Source organism: Mobula birostris, chromosome 13, assembly GCF_030028105.1.
Source record: "Mobula birostris isolate sMobBir1 chromosome 13, sMobBir1.hap1, whole genome shotgun sequence".
In the NCBI taxonomy this organism is placed as follows: domain Eukaryota; kingdom Metazoa; phylum Chordata; class Chondrichthyes; order Myliobatiformes; family Myliobatidae; genus Mobula; species Mobula birostris.
In genome coordinates, this window is record NC_092382.1 from 18,535,291 (window position 1) to 18,550,928 (window position 15,638).

Sequence of the window (15,638 nt, forward strand, 5' to 3'; positions counted from 1 at the left end):
CCAACAGGATGGGACACTCTAGTGGAGCTATATCAGCGGGAACCTGAACTCTCATTGTCCAGCTTCCCAGAACCGATGGCAACTTTAATCGTTTCCATTTGGTTGCCTCTCACTCTTCGAAGATCCAAGAGATAAATACCCATCCTGGCAAACTCTCCCCATAAAAGAGCCCCAATGTCCAAGCAACATCCTTAAATATCTTTTCTACATTCCTCCCGGTCTAACCACAGTCCGCTCTTTTTCACACACACACACACACACACACACGCACACACAGACAGACAGGCGCGCACATACATACATACACACACACACAAACACAATATCTCTCCTGTTCTCCCAACCCCACGCGTGCACCGCTCTCGTTTCATCACCTCATTCAGCCACTCTCTCACGTCTCTCCCTCACACTCGCGTCCCTGTCTCCCTACCTCTATTTCCCCTCATTTCCTATTTTTACGGTCCACATCACTGTTGTTACTAATTTCCCGGAGCTGCCGGTCGATGGGACAGTTCGCCCGGGAATAACACCTGGGATCGGGCGGTGAATCTGGGTTGTGCTCAGGACGCGGCTTTATTAATGACCTGTCGCACCCAGTTGAACGAATATTTCGCCGCGCTGATCACCTGCTCCCTGAATTTCGACTGAGTCACAGCGTAAATAAATGTGCTCGTGCAGCAGCTGAAATTCTTCAGCAAAATCCTGGCGTTGTGAAAGATCACCTCAGAATCATTGAAATCGAATCCAATTCCTTTGATCTCATAATACATGAAATTTACAACTAGTGTCAGCCACAGGGTGATGAAGCTTCCGGAGATGGCGAGGAGTAAGATCACAGACCTCCTCCTGCTCTCCATCTCCGGGTCACTGCGATTCTCGCCTTTGCCCTGACCTCTCAGTCCCCTACGGACCCGACTGGCCACTAAAATGTGCCTGAATGTCAGAGCGTTGAGTAACAGGATCACAACGAATGAACGGATTCAAAACTATATCAAGCTAATCGTATACTACCCATCCGGGGTCAGTGAAAGTATATTCCATAAGCTTGCAGAACCATGTTACATTCTCGATGATCTCTCTGGGTTCCCAGAGGAAGTAACGGGGAACATTTTTTCAGAAAGGACAGCACGGCGGTTGTTGTTAGAACCACAGCCGCAGTTTTCCCGGTGCAATATTTTGTTTTTAGTTTCTGACAGCAAATAGCGACAAAGCGATCAACAGTGAACATGACGGTGAACCAGACAGAACAGTATGTGGCTGTGAACCTCAGTACCTCGACAACTCTGCACATCGGGGTAGTGTTCAAAAAATTCCACGGAAAGTAATAATTTATGACTTGACGCACAAAGACCTCGGTGACAACGGTCAGTAGATCCGCCGCTGCCGTGGCCACCAGGTAGCGGGTGGTACAGGTAGAGAGGCCACACTTTCCCCGGGACAGGATCACAATCGCCACTAAGTTCACTGCAGGGAGAGAGACAGAGAACAGACACTGGGAATTATTGAACACATACTCCGGGAATGGACACGGGTTCGGGTTTCCGCCAATGGCCATGAGCGCCAGAGGCGGTGAACAGCTGCTCAACTAACACCAAGCACGGGTCACACTGTCTCAGACCTGCCTTCCCCACTGTGGAGATATGACGAGATGTGGGTAATCGTCGGGAACAACAGCGATCCAGTTCCGATGGGGCCAGTTTCACTGATTTAACCTTGACTGACCGGGCCTCTGGAAAACCCAACACTCATGTGGCTGGAAGTAGGTGCAGAGGAGATGTCAGGGGTAAGTTTTTTTTAAATTACTTTATCTACAATTTTCAGTTTTACAAAGACAAAATATATTGAAGACAAAACAATACAAAGGAAATACCGCGCCAGGCGGAGAACAGACAAAACAAATCAAAAACCAAAAAAAAAAACAAAAAGGTTGCCAGACAATTTACAAGATTACATAAGCAATGTGCAGTAAAGTGAATGAAGGAATCCGGTTAGGCACCACACCCGCTCATGAGACTATGCAGGTCAAGGTCACTGTGTATGTGAGGTAATGTGACACTGAGCCAATAAGGGTCCCCATATTCTCTCAAATGTATTCTGTGTATTGGGTTTGTGCGGACGCAGTCTTTCCATTTGTATAACAGACAACATCTGCTTGAGCCAGTGTGCGAAGGTGGGTGGAGTAGCAGACTTCCAGCTCAGAAGAATAAGTTTCTTCGCCACCACCATTCCCAGATGCAGAGCAATCTGCATGTCCCGGCAACTCAAGAGTCTCTGCAGAGCATCCAAAGATGGCGAGGTCGTGATTGGGCTGAATGTCTCTGGAATAGACTTTTGAGACCCACTCAAAGATTGCAGTCCAAAAGTTGTATAATGTAGGGCAAAACCAGAAAAGATGTGCTAGTGAGCCCTCGGCAGAGCGGCACTTGTCGCATTCAGGAGACACGGATGGGAAGATGCGATTCAGTCTTGCTTTTGAATAGTGCAATCTATTTATCGCCTTGTACTGCAGGGGTCCCCAACCTTTTTTGCAGTGCGGACCGGTTTCATGTTGACAATATTCTTGCGGACCGACGGACCAGCCGACCGGAGGGGCGGGATGGTTGCCAACGGACAAGAGTACCGGTCAAATACGTTGCGTTTACCCAGTGAAGACTACAATGGCCATGAAGCCTTGCGCGGGCATCAGTGCGCATGTGTAATTTGCGCATGTGTGCACCTGTTGATTATTTTTTCCGCAAATCGTTTTTGGCGATTCTATTCGGAGGTGGATGTTAATCACGACCGGAATATGGGTGATAAGTGGCTAATACACTCAATTTCGTTTCTAAAAGGCTTTATCTAACGAATTTAATATTAAACACACAGCGCATTTTCCTCGCATGAATATAGCGATAAGTCAATGATCAGGGGAGGACAGGGGAGTTTGAAGTAAGTATTGGACGAACTTCCAGTACAATTGTCAGAAGCAGGTTCGATATTATCATTTGAAGATAAATTGAATAGGTATATGGACAGGAAAGAAATGGAAGGTTATGGGCTGAGTGCAGTTCGGTGGGGCGAGGTGAGAGTAGCATTCGGCACGGACTAGAAGGGCCGAGATGGCCTGTTTCCGTGCTGTAATTGTTATATGGTTATATAAGTCAATAGCATCATAACATTTGAAGTAACGTTTGGATATTAAACACAGCGCATATTTTCCCCGTATGAACTTATAAAATCATTGCAATGCACCCGCGGAATCAGTGGGAGCCCTGGGCTTGTTTTCCTGCAACAAGACGGTCCCATCGAGGGGTGATGGGGGACAGCGATACTCGAATGGGGTTCCTTATGTTCAGTCTAATCCGCAATTTAGTTTTTGTTACATTCATCGCAGAGTTATGTTGGAAATGGAAGCAATGTTTCCGGTGCTTCCGCGGCTATCTCAGGATATGGAGCCTTGACTTTGATCCAGAATGCCGGCAGAGATGTTATGTCAAACAGACTTTTCAGCCCGCCGTCATTTGCAAGCTCGAGGAGTTGATCTCCTTCCCGCGCTGACATGGACGACGCGCGCGTGATGGCTCAACAGTGCGTGACAGGGAATGAGGAAAGGTGCAGCTGACTCCTATCGCCAAATCATATCGTTTCCTCGCGGCCTGGTAGCGCATGCTCTGCGGCCTGGTATCGGTCCGCGGCCCGGTGGTTGGGGACCGCTGTTCTAAATCATACTTACCAATAGAGTTGTCTTTCAAAAGCCTGATAGAACTCTAGACAAGGTGCCACTCAAACCATCCCATTCAGATCTCCCTGGAGAGCTGCTTGTCTCCAGCACTGGGGCAATTCAGAACAAGGTGTCACCAAAGGCCCAAGAGCTCGCTCTGATGAATAACTCATAAGCAGTCAACACCCCAATGTAAAACTTTCCCAGTCACGCATGCGCGGAGAGATGTCCGTCCCGAGCACTGGCACCACTCTGGTCAACGTCCCATTAAAGGCAAGAGCAACGTTCGAGTCGATCCCGTGAGTTAGGGGAGAGGCGGAGGTGTACTTTCTTTTGTCATTAAATATGAACATTCAGAATGTTCTTTTTACAGGTTCGATACCATTGACGGATCATTGACGGTGCACTGAACATTAAGTTAGAAACTTGGAAAGTGATCATAAACAGGTTCACGCCGGTTAACACACAGAATAAACAAACATGAATTGCTCTGCTCACTCACCAGGACCTCCCATGACGGCAATGAACACTCGTAATATTTTATCCACACTCAAGTACCTGTCCAACATTGCAGACATTTTCCCTGTGCAGTAATTTGTCCTCCTGTGCCACAGGCGATCTCCCGGAATGAAATGTTCATGCAGCGCATGCCTGGGGTTTTAATACCATTCAGCGACTCCACGGGGACAGATTCCAACAGCTTTAAAACTAAAGATTTAAAAAAAAATTTACATTCCGATTACGTCAGGCAAGTGCAATCCCCGCCGAGACCGTTTGTGATTAATTTAGGAATTAATTGTGAAACTGCAAGCAATGGAAATTGTGATGGTTCTGAAGGGTGTATATTGCTGGAGGCAGTCCTCCAGCAAAGGGGTTTTGTTTCAATGACCATCAGACCCAACTCTCTACCTCAGTTTCGTCCATCGGTTGAAGAGATTGACTGAGAGTAAAACAGCCATTCCACTCTGATTCACCGCCAATTGTAATCACAGCTCACCGCACTTTACCCTTATCTCCCACTCCCGATTACCAGCAGCGATCCTCAGCTTGTTTGTGTGAAGTGTACCAGACAGTGCCCTGGGTCAGAAACATGTTCACCACCATTGAGAGACATATACCGTCTCAGACAGGAACGTGCTGCCTGCTGTTTCTCTGACTCCGACAGAGAACAGAGAAAGCTAAAGCACAGGATCAGGTCGTTCGGCCCACAGTGTCTGTGCCGACCATGACGTCACATTAAGCCGATCCTACCTATCTGCACATAATCAGTCTCCTGCATTCACTGCCTGTCCAATCTTCGAAAAGAGTAATCTTGGGCTCCTGGGTTCTCTGCTTTCAGAAGGCTTTGACCATTTGTTCGAATTAGTTGGACTCAACAAAATTGTCTAAGCCTTCAAAAGCGTCATCAATTGCAACGTGTTTCCCCTCTAACCCTAATGCTTGGTCATCAAACTCAGAGTGGTGAGTATTTGTCAGAAAACACGACGGAGAAATGGAGATGTGGAAAAGAAAGTGCAGTCGCGTATGTGTGTGCGTCCGCCTGTGTGTGTGTGTGTGAGAGAGAGAGAGAGAGAGAGCGTTTGCACCTCTCCGTGTCTGCCTTAGTTTGAGAGTGTGCGTGTCTGTGTGTTTGTATGTCGTGTACATTTCTGTTTCTGTATCTGTTTTCGTTATGTGTTTTACCCTGACTGTGTTTGTCCCTTTTTGATTGTTTGTGTGTGTCAGTGTGTGAGTCTGTGTTTGTCTGTGCGTTTGCCTGTTTCTGTCTGTCTATGTGTGTGCCTGTGTGTTTCTGTGGCTGTATTTCCGTACGCCTACGCCCAGCTATGTGCTGGTTTTAGTGTGAAGATCTGCGTGTTAGTATGTGTCAGTTGTGTATTTCGATCTGTGCTTGCGTGTGCGCGCGCGAACGCGTAAGCGTGTGTTTCTGTGTGAGGCAGTGTGTTGTTGTGTGCCTGTGCACGCATTCCTGACTATGTGTGTGTGTGTCTGTGTAGTAGCCCGCGTGTACATGTGTGTCCCTGTATGTGTGAGTTTTCGCGTGTTGCTGTGTTTGTGTGTATTCGTGTGTTTGTGTCGCTGTCTGTTCATATATGTGTACGTGTCTGTGTGTCTGGTGTGTGCGCGAGTCCGTGCTTCTGTGTGGGTTTGGGTGTTTGTGTGTACGTGTGTGTACCTATCAATTTGCGTGTGTGTCTATGCAGATCTTCGCGTGTTTGCTTCTGTAATTGTGTGTGCGCGCCTGTGTATGTGAGTGTGTCCCTGCGTGCGTCTGTCTGAGTGTGTACGTTGAGTGTCTCCAGTATGTTTTTTTTGCGTGTGTGTGCGTGCGCGTGCGTGTTGCTATGTTTCTGCGAGCATGTCTGATTCACTTTCTTGCTGGCACTCTCAGTAGAACAGAGAAATACAATGGGATCAACAAAACCCTACACACAAAGCCGACAAACTCATAATATTGAAAGCCTGAGTTGTACAGACCTGGAAAGAGGGTCCATAGACGGCGGAGTCAGTACTGAGTTGAGGTGAGTAAAGGTATCCACCGTGTTTCTGGAGCCTGATGGTTGAAAGATAAATGCTGTTCCTGAAGCTGCTGGGGTGGGCTCCTTGTCGATGTGTTCAATTTGCTCTCTATGGGCTGGGGTGAGTCCCGCACATCTCCCGACTCGGTCGCGTGTTTCCATCCCAGAAGGTGGTGAGTTATACTGCTCTCGTTACATGCACGTATAGTTCAACTCTTTGTGTGATCATGCAGAAAATTTGACGTTAATAACTCATTTCCTTCTACCTTAGGCCACGAACATATCAATCACCCCCTCGGTGCACCACCTCTGGAGGTCCAAGACGCTGACGCCCACAAAGAAGGGATCTGTATGCTCCACGACCGCTGGACTAAGTGTGTCAATGTGGGAGGGGACTATGTTGAAAAATGAATGTGCTAGGTTTTCTAAAATTGACTTCTTCTACCTTGGGGCACGATCTTAAAAATCACCCCTTGTATTCTCCACCGCGCGTCTAAAAATAGCTTTTTTTTTAAGCTTTAGATGCCATGCCAAATCTTCGCAAATTTCTACGGAAAACCTAAAGGTGCTGTGGCTTTTTTTAATATTTCGACAATAAGACCATAAGAAATTGATGATGGTTATGATGATGATGATGATGATGAAGATGATGATGATGATGATGATGATGATGATGATGATGATGATGATGAGCATGACGGCATCCGTCTGTCTCGAAAGACAGTGGAAATATAGTCTGCGCTATGGGTCGGTCCGTAGTAGAGCTGCCGCCTCCTTCTGCATCTGTACAGTCCAGTTTTGGAGAGACAGGTCGAGCTGCAGTTTCTGCCAGTGAATGTTGTGCCAGGCTGTGGAGGCGACCCACGTCGATCTTAACAGCTCCTTCTTCTGTTGTTTCTGTCCCTACAAACAGCGGCAGTAGCGTGGGCTCTCCAGGGCAGAGTTTGGGTGGAAGGTACAGAGATCTTAAGATACCCAGTCGTCAAAATCCACCCCCGGCCCCACACCGGTCTCGCCGGTGTAGTCCAGAGGAAAGCGAAGCACTGTGTTTCTACCGGCTTGGCTTCAGGAGCTGCCGGACGGATGTCCTGTGACGTCCAGCACGTTAAAGGCGTCAGTCCGGATTTTCTCGTCTGGTTTACACCCGTCGCCTTCGCCTCTCCCGGGGCTGCCACAATCCAGTTGGGTAATTACCTATAGCTGGGGATTTGGTTCACGAGCACCAGGGCGTGTCCACACGCTGGTGGGTCTGCGTGATACGAGTCCGTGGGCCGACCCCTCCCCGTCTTCTATAGTCCTGCCTGAGACTGAAGGGTGTTCAGTTTTCCTGTGTCGCCAGCGAGAAGCACCACATGAGGCTTGGTCTTGGAGAGTCAATGTACTTGCAGGAAAAGAGTTACACATTATTATTACAATTCCTCCTGTTTTCCAAGAACATGTTGCCGCTGACATGTCAATGCACCAAACACTGTTATGGTGGTGTGGTGTGGGAATCATTGTTCCCTCTGAGCTCCACGGGTGCGCGGCCGTGTTGTCACGTAAATGCTCCCGCGCACGTGGCCTCTGTTGCAGCGCAGATGGAATTGCGAACAGCTAGAAAACAATTTCGAAACGTGAAAGCTTCCTTTTGCTGTACTGTATTTTATAATACCTTCAATTGACAAGTAAAATCGAAAATATGTGATTTATTTTACATTTCATTCTAAATATTCATAAACGACGCGTTGCAAGGGCCGCACAGCTTTCAGGCCGTGTAAACATTTCCTGTTGCGAGCAATGGTTGGTCCGCGCCCCTGTAAAAAATAGATAGAGGGGACGTTGAAGCCTGCACAACGTTACAACCCATGCACATTAATCACGATTAACCAATAGATTTCAATAAGTTTCAGCACCACCGGGAGGGAATACGTTACGACCAAACGAGTTCTTAAAATCTCCTCCTCTCCGCTAGACTGCAGTTCACCCCAGAACAAGGCGCAGAACCTGGTTAGCTCGACCCCCCACTCCCCACAATCAGGTCCCTCGAAGGCATGAGAAAAGATACTGGATTGTTCTATGAGCAGCTGGCAAATATCACAAGTCCTGGTTATACTCAGGCATACACTCTCTGACGAGTATTGATATTAGCACCCGTCTAGTAAACACAATAGCAACGGCAAACCACTTCTTAGAAAAAATTGCCAAGAGCAATCACGGTCCTGGAAAGACCATCTTCGCAACCTCATACAACAAGGCACGTAACGACAACGATAACAACAGTACAGTACCGAACTTTCTATTGCAGACGGGACACTAAGGCTCAATAGAATAGACAAAACAGTTTGACCCGGAGGTCTATGGCGTCAAGGAAATAGTAAAGTAAACACAGAATAAGTTCATTTCGCCTCGTTTGAATAAGAGATGAGCTTTAATTACTTAACAATACGGAATGAATGTGGACCAGCGAATGCTCAGAAACCCGATTACAGTAATTATTGATGATTTTCCTTGAAAATTCACTGCGAATGCTTCCACAATCTCTTCAGCCGCCCTTTGCAGAAACCTCGGGTGAAGTCCATCTGGTTCAGGTGAGTTTTATAACTTCGAACGTCACAGCTTCCAGTCACATCGTTCTTAGTCAAGGCAATTGCAGATACGTTAGAATTTGGACATATCCCTAGTGATTTCCACCGTGATGACTGATACAAAATACTTTGTAAGTTCATCCACCATTTCTTTGTCCGCCAATGCTACCTCTCCAGCGATCTGATACCCACTCTTGCCTCTCTATTACTCTTCATATATCTCAAAACAAAAGTATCCTCTTTTATATTACCGGCTGTCTTACCTGCAAATTTCTTATTATTCTCCTCTCTTTATTACTTTTTAGTTGACTGTTACAGTTGTTTTTCAAATCAGCCCAATATTTTCGTTTCTCACTAATTTTGGTTATATGGTAAGCTCTTACTTTTGCTTTATTTTTGTCTTTTACTTCCAATGCTGGTCACGTTGCCTCATTCTCCTTTTACACCGTCGATCTTGGCACCTTTCTGAACTCTGAAGACAGAAATTATAGGATTATTGACGAGTGGAACTGTGCAAAATTCGCTCTCAAGGGAATTAACGAATCCCTTCAGCACATTGGATCAACTTTCTGAGCGTTTCCAGCGGGGACCCAATGCGGATGAATATGTTATTGGAAGCGCTGTACTTTCCGTGCAGTATCACACTAGGGGGAAAGCTCCTCATCGCCCCGAATCGACTTCAGCTCTATGCTTCTTGCAGCCGGAGTCGGACCCTTCCACATTCTGTGCTTCAGTGTTCCCGGACGGAGGGATTGGGGGTCGCGTTATTTACTCCTTCAATGCTGGGGCCGTCACTATCAGTCCATCCCGGCTACCCTTCAGTACGTAGGTGGGTGGGTAATTCGGAAATCTACCCACATTGACAATGAAAATTAAGCGGTGGAAAAGAGGTGATTATTCCATTATAGAGACTGTTGCTGAGATCTAATGTGGGTCAACGCATATACGGTGCAGTTTTCTTTATGTCAAACGGTTGTCGCAGTTCAAAGGGTAATTAGTACATTGGCAGCTGGTTTGTTTGAATTTTCTTGTGAGGACATGTTTGTGAACCTCAACATGTTTTTGCGGATTCAGTAGAAACAGAGTTCAATCTCTTTTGGTTTTTTTTTTGCGTTGTTACTGGATGAAAGTCGGATTATTTTTCACTGCATTCGCAGGTATTAGATAAATGATGGAAGACGATGGTATTCGCTGCTATTTAGATGAATGAGAGGAGACTTTATCTGCTTGTTCAGATAAATGAGTAGAGCGGTGACAGGTTTTATACAACATGATGAGACATCTTGACAGGAATGTGGAGAATACGTTTGCTGCTGTAAGGGGAGCTGAAACTGGTGAAGCTAGGTGAGATTATTTTTACGAAGTGGGGCTAATGTGTCTTTGAATTCTCTTCTTCAAAAGAAAAGAGAAGCAGAGTTTTTTTTCGTGTTTAATTCCGCAGAGCACATATTCTTGACTGGCAAGTGAGTGAAGTGTTGCAGGCTGTGGCCGGTTTGGGCCGCTGAGATCACAGTTCAGTCGTGATCATAGAATCAGAGAACAGCGGAACAGAACTGAGAGTCCGAACGCCCTGCTACTAAGTCAACAGGGCCAGCATCAATCTCAGACAAACAGGCCCTGTGTAATTAATGTTTACATCGTTTTCTATTAGTCAATGAGGAGAAACCGTTGATGTATACGCAAAGTAAATACGCTGTCAGACAAATTCACCAGCGGGAAATGATCCAAATCTCATATGATGGCGCTGTGATCCTGCAATTTGTTTCCAGTCAGTGAGTAATAAACTGAAGGAGAAGGGTATCCTTATCTTGTTAACGACTTTGACTGGTAGTTATCTCTGGGAGATGGTAATCTTGGCACAGCCGCTCCCGAGTTGTCCATTACCCTAATGTTACAACTGCGGACAACTGTTAACGATCGTATTTAAATGGGCCAATTTAAAATCAGAGCAGGTCCAGGCTACGGGGGCACAGTTAAATCTGGGAAAGGGATTGTCCACTGTTCAAGAGAGAACATTATTCCAAATTTATAATGTTTCATCAGATTTGAGAGCGCCCTTCCTTCTGCTGTCTCTGTGCAATAAACCCACAGCGATCTTTGCCCTGAGCTGTCGCTGGAGTTTATAATCTGACAATAAACTGGGCCCAAGGTGAACAATAACTGAAAGCGACGGCACCAACCGAACGGAACCGGGATGCGAGTAGTGATTCCTCTCTGGAGGTGGTAAAATTTCTCGCACTGAAGTATTAATTCTGGGTCGGACCACAAGTTAGAAAGACTCATTCAAGCAAGGTGAATCTTTGTGTGGTTTAACAAAATCGTTGTGGAGGAAGGTGTGGCGTTACATGCCGAATAGCGTGAAGTTCAGGTTTATGAGCGTGTTACCAACTGAACATTGCTCAGGGTGTGTTCACTTACTGTTAGAGTCCATAAAATTCAGATACTCGGATCCCCTGAAACCAGACCCATGAGTTCTGCATCAGGTAGGAACATGGACTGTATTCGGCAGTGTTATGGTATTTTAATAAGCACACTTGTAACGACAGTATTACTAATATTTCTACTATATCAGTATTGTCATTGAAATTGCGCGGCTGTACGGATCTGTGTGCTCGATTATTTTGTATGTGTTTTTTTTTTAGCTAAGACCAGGTAGATCTGGCAGTGATATTTATATTAACAAATATTGTGGTAATTCTCACTGGCCGTAGATTAAAATAGCAAATTCTGCACTCATTAGGCACTTTGCTATGAACTTCCTGTACCTAATAATGTGGCCACTGAGTGCACGTCCAGGGGATTCTGCTGCGTTCCCCGTCCGCTTCAATGCTGACCACTGCGCTGTATTGGCTGGTATTCGATAAAGACGGGGATTTTATTGTATTCGCTGTTACTGAGATGAAGGAGGGGAGATTTTATCCACTAGTGGTTAGATAAATGAATTGAGTCCTTGCTGGGGACACTGAACATCACGCGGAGTCTAGACAGGAATGTGGAAAACATGTTTGCTGCTGTAGGGGGAGATGAAACAGGTGAAGATAGATGAGGTTATTTTACTGAGGTGGAACTAGTGTGTCTTTGGAATTCTCTTCCGCAAAGGGAAAGAGAAGCAGAGCTTTCTTTCAATGTGTTTAATTCCACTGAACACAGATTATTGACAGTCAAGGGAATGGTTTGTTCCAGGCGTTCGCAGGGATGTGTCACTGAGATCACAGTGCGCCTGTGATAATAAAGAATGGCGGAACAGGACAGAGGGAGCGAATGTCTTATAACTATTTAAACATGCCAGCAGCGCACTCTGAGAGATCAGAGAAAAAGTGAATTTAATGTCTGGTGTTTCTCCATCGATCTCAGACGAGGAACGGTTGATGTATTTGTAAAATAAGTGCGATGCCAGGCAAATTCGCCATCGGGAAATAATCATAATTTCTTATGATTCTACTGAGACATGGTAGCTTGTTTCCAGAAAGTGAGTAATAAACTGAAAGGGAAGGGCGTTCTATCTTACTGTTGAATTTCACCGGTTGTTATCTCTGGGAGGTGGTTATCTCGGCACAGTTGCCCCCCAATCGGCCCATTACTGTAATGGTACAATTGCGGCCTTCTGTTAAAACTGGCTTTCTAAACAAGCTGACATTGACTTACCTCCTTCAGGCAGCACTTACAGAATGCCCAGTGTTAAAAAAAAGCAAAAAATACTCCAAATGCATAGTATTTTACAAGAGTTGACGGCGCCCTTCCTTCTCCTCTCTGTGAGTAACAAACCCACAGCGATCTTTGCCCTGAGCTGTCTCTGGAGTTTATAATCTGACAATAAACTGGTCCCGAGGTGAACAATAAATTAAAGCGACGACACCAGCGGAACCGATCCAGGATGCGGGTTGGGCTCCCTCCCTGGGGCAGATCAAATTTTCCAGACAAAGGCAATCATTGCATGGCGCACTGAAGTCGTACTTTTGGCTCGAACCACATGTTAGAAAGGCTCATTCAAAGAAAATGAGTCTTTGCGTTTTTCACTACAAGCGTTGTGGAACAGGGTGCGGCGTGACACGCTGAATAAGCTGAAGTTCAGGTTTATGAGCGAGTTATCAACTGATCATTGCTCAGGGTGTGATCACTTACTGTTAGGGACATAACATTCAGATGCTCGGATTCACTGAGAACAGACTCGGGAGTCCAGCACCAGGTAAGAACAGGAACTGTACTGGGCTGTGTTATGGTGCTCTAATAACCCTATTCGTCACGGAAGTATTTCTAACTTTTCTACCGTATACATACTATCAGTTGCTGTTCCCGGGGAAGCTGAAGCAGGTGAAGATAGATGAGGTGGAACAGTTTTCAAGGGAAACGACACGCAGAGTTTTTTTTTCCCAATATGTTTAATTCCGCAGCGCACAGATTCGAGAATGACAAGGCAGTGAATTATTCCAGGCGGTCGCAGGGATGTGCCACTGAGATCCCAGTCCTGTTGTGAATGGCGGAACAGGACTGAGGGGGTGAATGTCCGGTTACTAATTCAACATACCAGCAGAGCACACTGAGAGATAAGAAACGCAGTGAATTTAATGTTTTTTTTCCCCATCGTTCTCTGAGGAGGAACGGTAGAAGTATTTGTAAATAAATGCGATGCTGGTTGATGTATCTGTGAAGTAAATGGTTTGCCAGGTAAATTCGCCGGCGGGAAATGATCATAATTTCATACGATTGCTGCTGTGACATGGTAACCTGTTTCCAGTCAGTGAGCAATAAACTGAAGGGGAAGGGTGTCCTTATATCGCTGTCGACTTTGGCCATTTGTTATCTCTGGGAGATGCTTATTTCGGCACAGTTGCTCAGTTACTGTAATGGTCCAACTGCAGACAACTGTTAAAAATGGCTCTTTATAAACAGGGTGACCTTGAAGTCAGCTCCAGGCAGAGGGGGCACAGTAAAATCTGGAGAAAGGGAATGCGTCCTGTTCAGAAGAGAACATTATTCCAAATACATAATATTCCATCAGAGTTCAGAGCGCCCTTCCTTTCCCTGTCTCTGTGCAATAAAACCAGGGCGATCTTTGCCCTGAGCTGTCGCTGAGGTTTATCATCTGACAATAAACTGGTGCTAAGGTGAACAATAAATCAAAGCGACGGCACCAGTGGAGCGGACCAGGATGCGGGTTTTCTTCCTCTCCGAAACAGTTCAAATATTCGAGAGAAACGTAATCTTTGCACCGCTTGCACTTAAGTATTAAATCCGGCTCGGACCACTTGTTAGAAAGACGCGTTCAAGCATAATGAGTCTGTCTGTGGTTTAACACAAGCGTTGTGGAACAGGGTGCGGCGTTACAAGCTGAATAGGCTGAAGTTCAGGTTTATGAGCGAGTTATCAACTGAACTTTGCTCAGTGTGTGTTCACTTACTGGTAGGGATATAAAACTCAGATGCTCAGATTTGCAGGAAACTGAATCAGGAGCCTAGCAACAGGTAAGTACAGAGACTATACGGGGAAATGTTATGGTGTTTTATTACGATAGTATTTCTCGTGTTTCTACCAGTTCAATATTGTGGATTAACGGATTCGTGTCTCTTTTTTTTATTCTGTGTATTTTTTTTCATTGGCAAAGACGGTGTATATCTGTCAGTGATAAAATAAAAATCCCAGCAATAAAATTCGCCGGCAGTTTAAGTAAATATGGAAGTCTGCTCTCAGTGGGCATTTTACTTTGTACAACTTGCACCTAATGGTGTGGGCACTGAGAGTGTTCGGGGTCTCCTGCTGCTCTACGCCGTCCAAAATCAATGTTCGGCGTTCAGTGACGCCCTTCTGCACCCCGCTGTTGGGCGCATGGTTATTTGAGTTACTGTCGCCTTCCTGTCAGATTATATCAGTCTGGCCAATCTCCTTGATCTCTCTCATTAACAAGGCGTTTTCGTCCGCAGAACTGCCGCGATTTTGGGCGTGCAAATCCAAGGAGAAGGGCATCCAATTTGATAACTTTTTCGCTGTTAAAATAAAGAACTATATAAAAGAAATGTGTCATATAAACAGATAGTATTTAAAATGATTAGCAAACTGAGGAACATCTGTAGCGGCCAATTCTAACCAAACCAAGTTGTCATTGCCTGCGATCCCCACGGACTTGATATACTTGTATGATGCGCCCTCGGCTCCAATAAAGGTTGTTTCAAAAGTCAAAGGTATGTACTCGATCCTTTATTAGCGATCAGCAAACGTACAACCTTGAAGCAAAGACGCGTACAAGTACACAAGTGTAACCTCAGCGTAAACGAGCCGATGATTGCAGAAGATACGCCCCCCGGCTGAATACTGCGCCGAACAAAGCATAAATATGTAACTGATCCCTTCGCGTTTACCACGTCGCCACTGATGCGACAAGTTACCATAAAAAGCATCATAAATACACAACGCAGAATACAATGCAGATAGAGAACAGATACGTGGCTCCCACACACAGGCTCAGCTCTGATACAGGGTTTTCCACCTGGAATATTAACAGGCTGTCTGTTTTGTTGAATAATTCTAGTATTTTGTTTATTTATTTTAAAAGCGTTTTTGTCAGCTCGCTCTTTTGGATGCATGGCGGATCTACATTGTGTTTAACAAGTGTCATGTAACTCTGATAATGGCCATCTGAATGCTCAAAGAAATCTTGACCGGAGTTCAGGCGTTAATTATGTTCTTAAGGTCCTGCTGGAGAAACTATAGTGCTTCAGGACAAAATGTCGCGAAGTTATGGGTGATTCTGCGTTGTTCAGGATGTCAGAGGGTTTCTATATAGACTCAAACCGCATATTGCCAGAAGCGTCAACGTCAGGCGATGTTAAACTGAAATGAGACGGTGAGAATCAGGTGTGA

General features: G+C 45.6%; 1 pseudogene; it reads right to left on the reverse strand.

Moving 5' to 3' along the window:
* Positions 1-560: 560 nt before the first annotated feature.
* LOC140207832 (probable G-protein coupled receptor 139) lies at positions 561-4,278 on the reverse strand (annotated as a pseudogene).
* Positions 4,279-15,638: the final 11,360 nt, after the last annotated feature.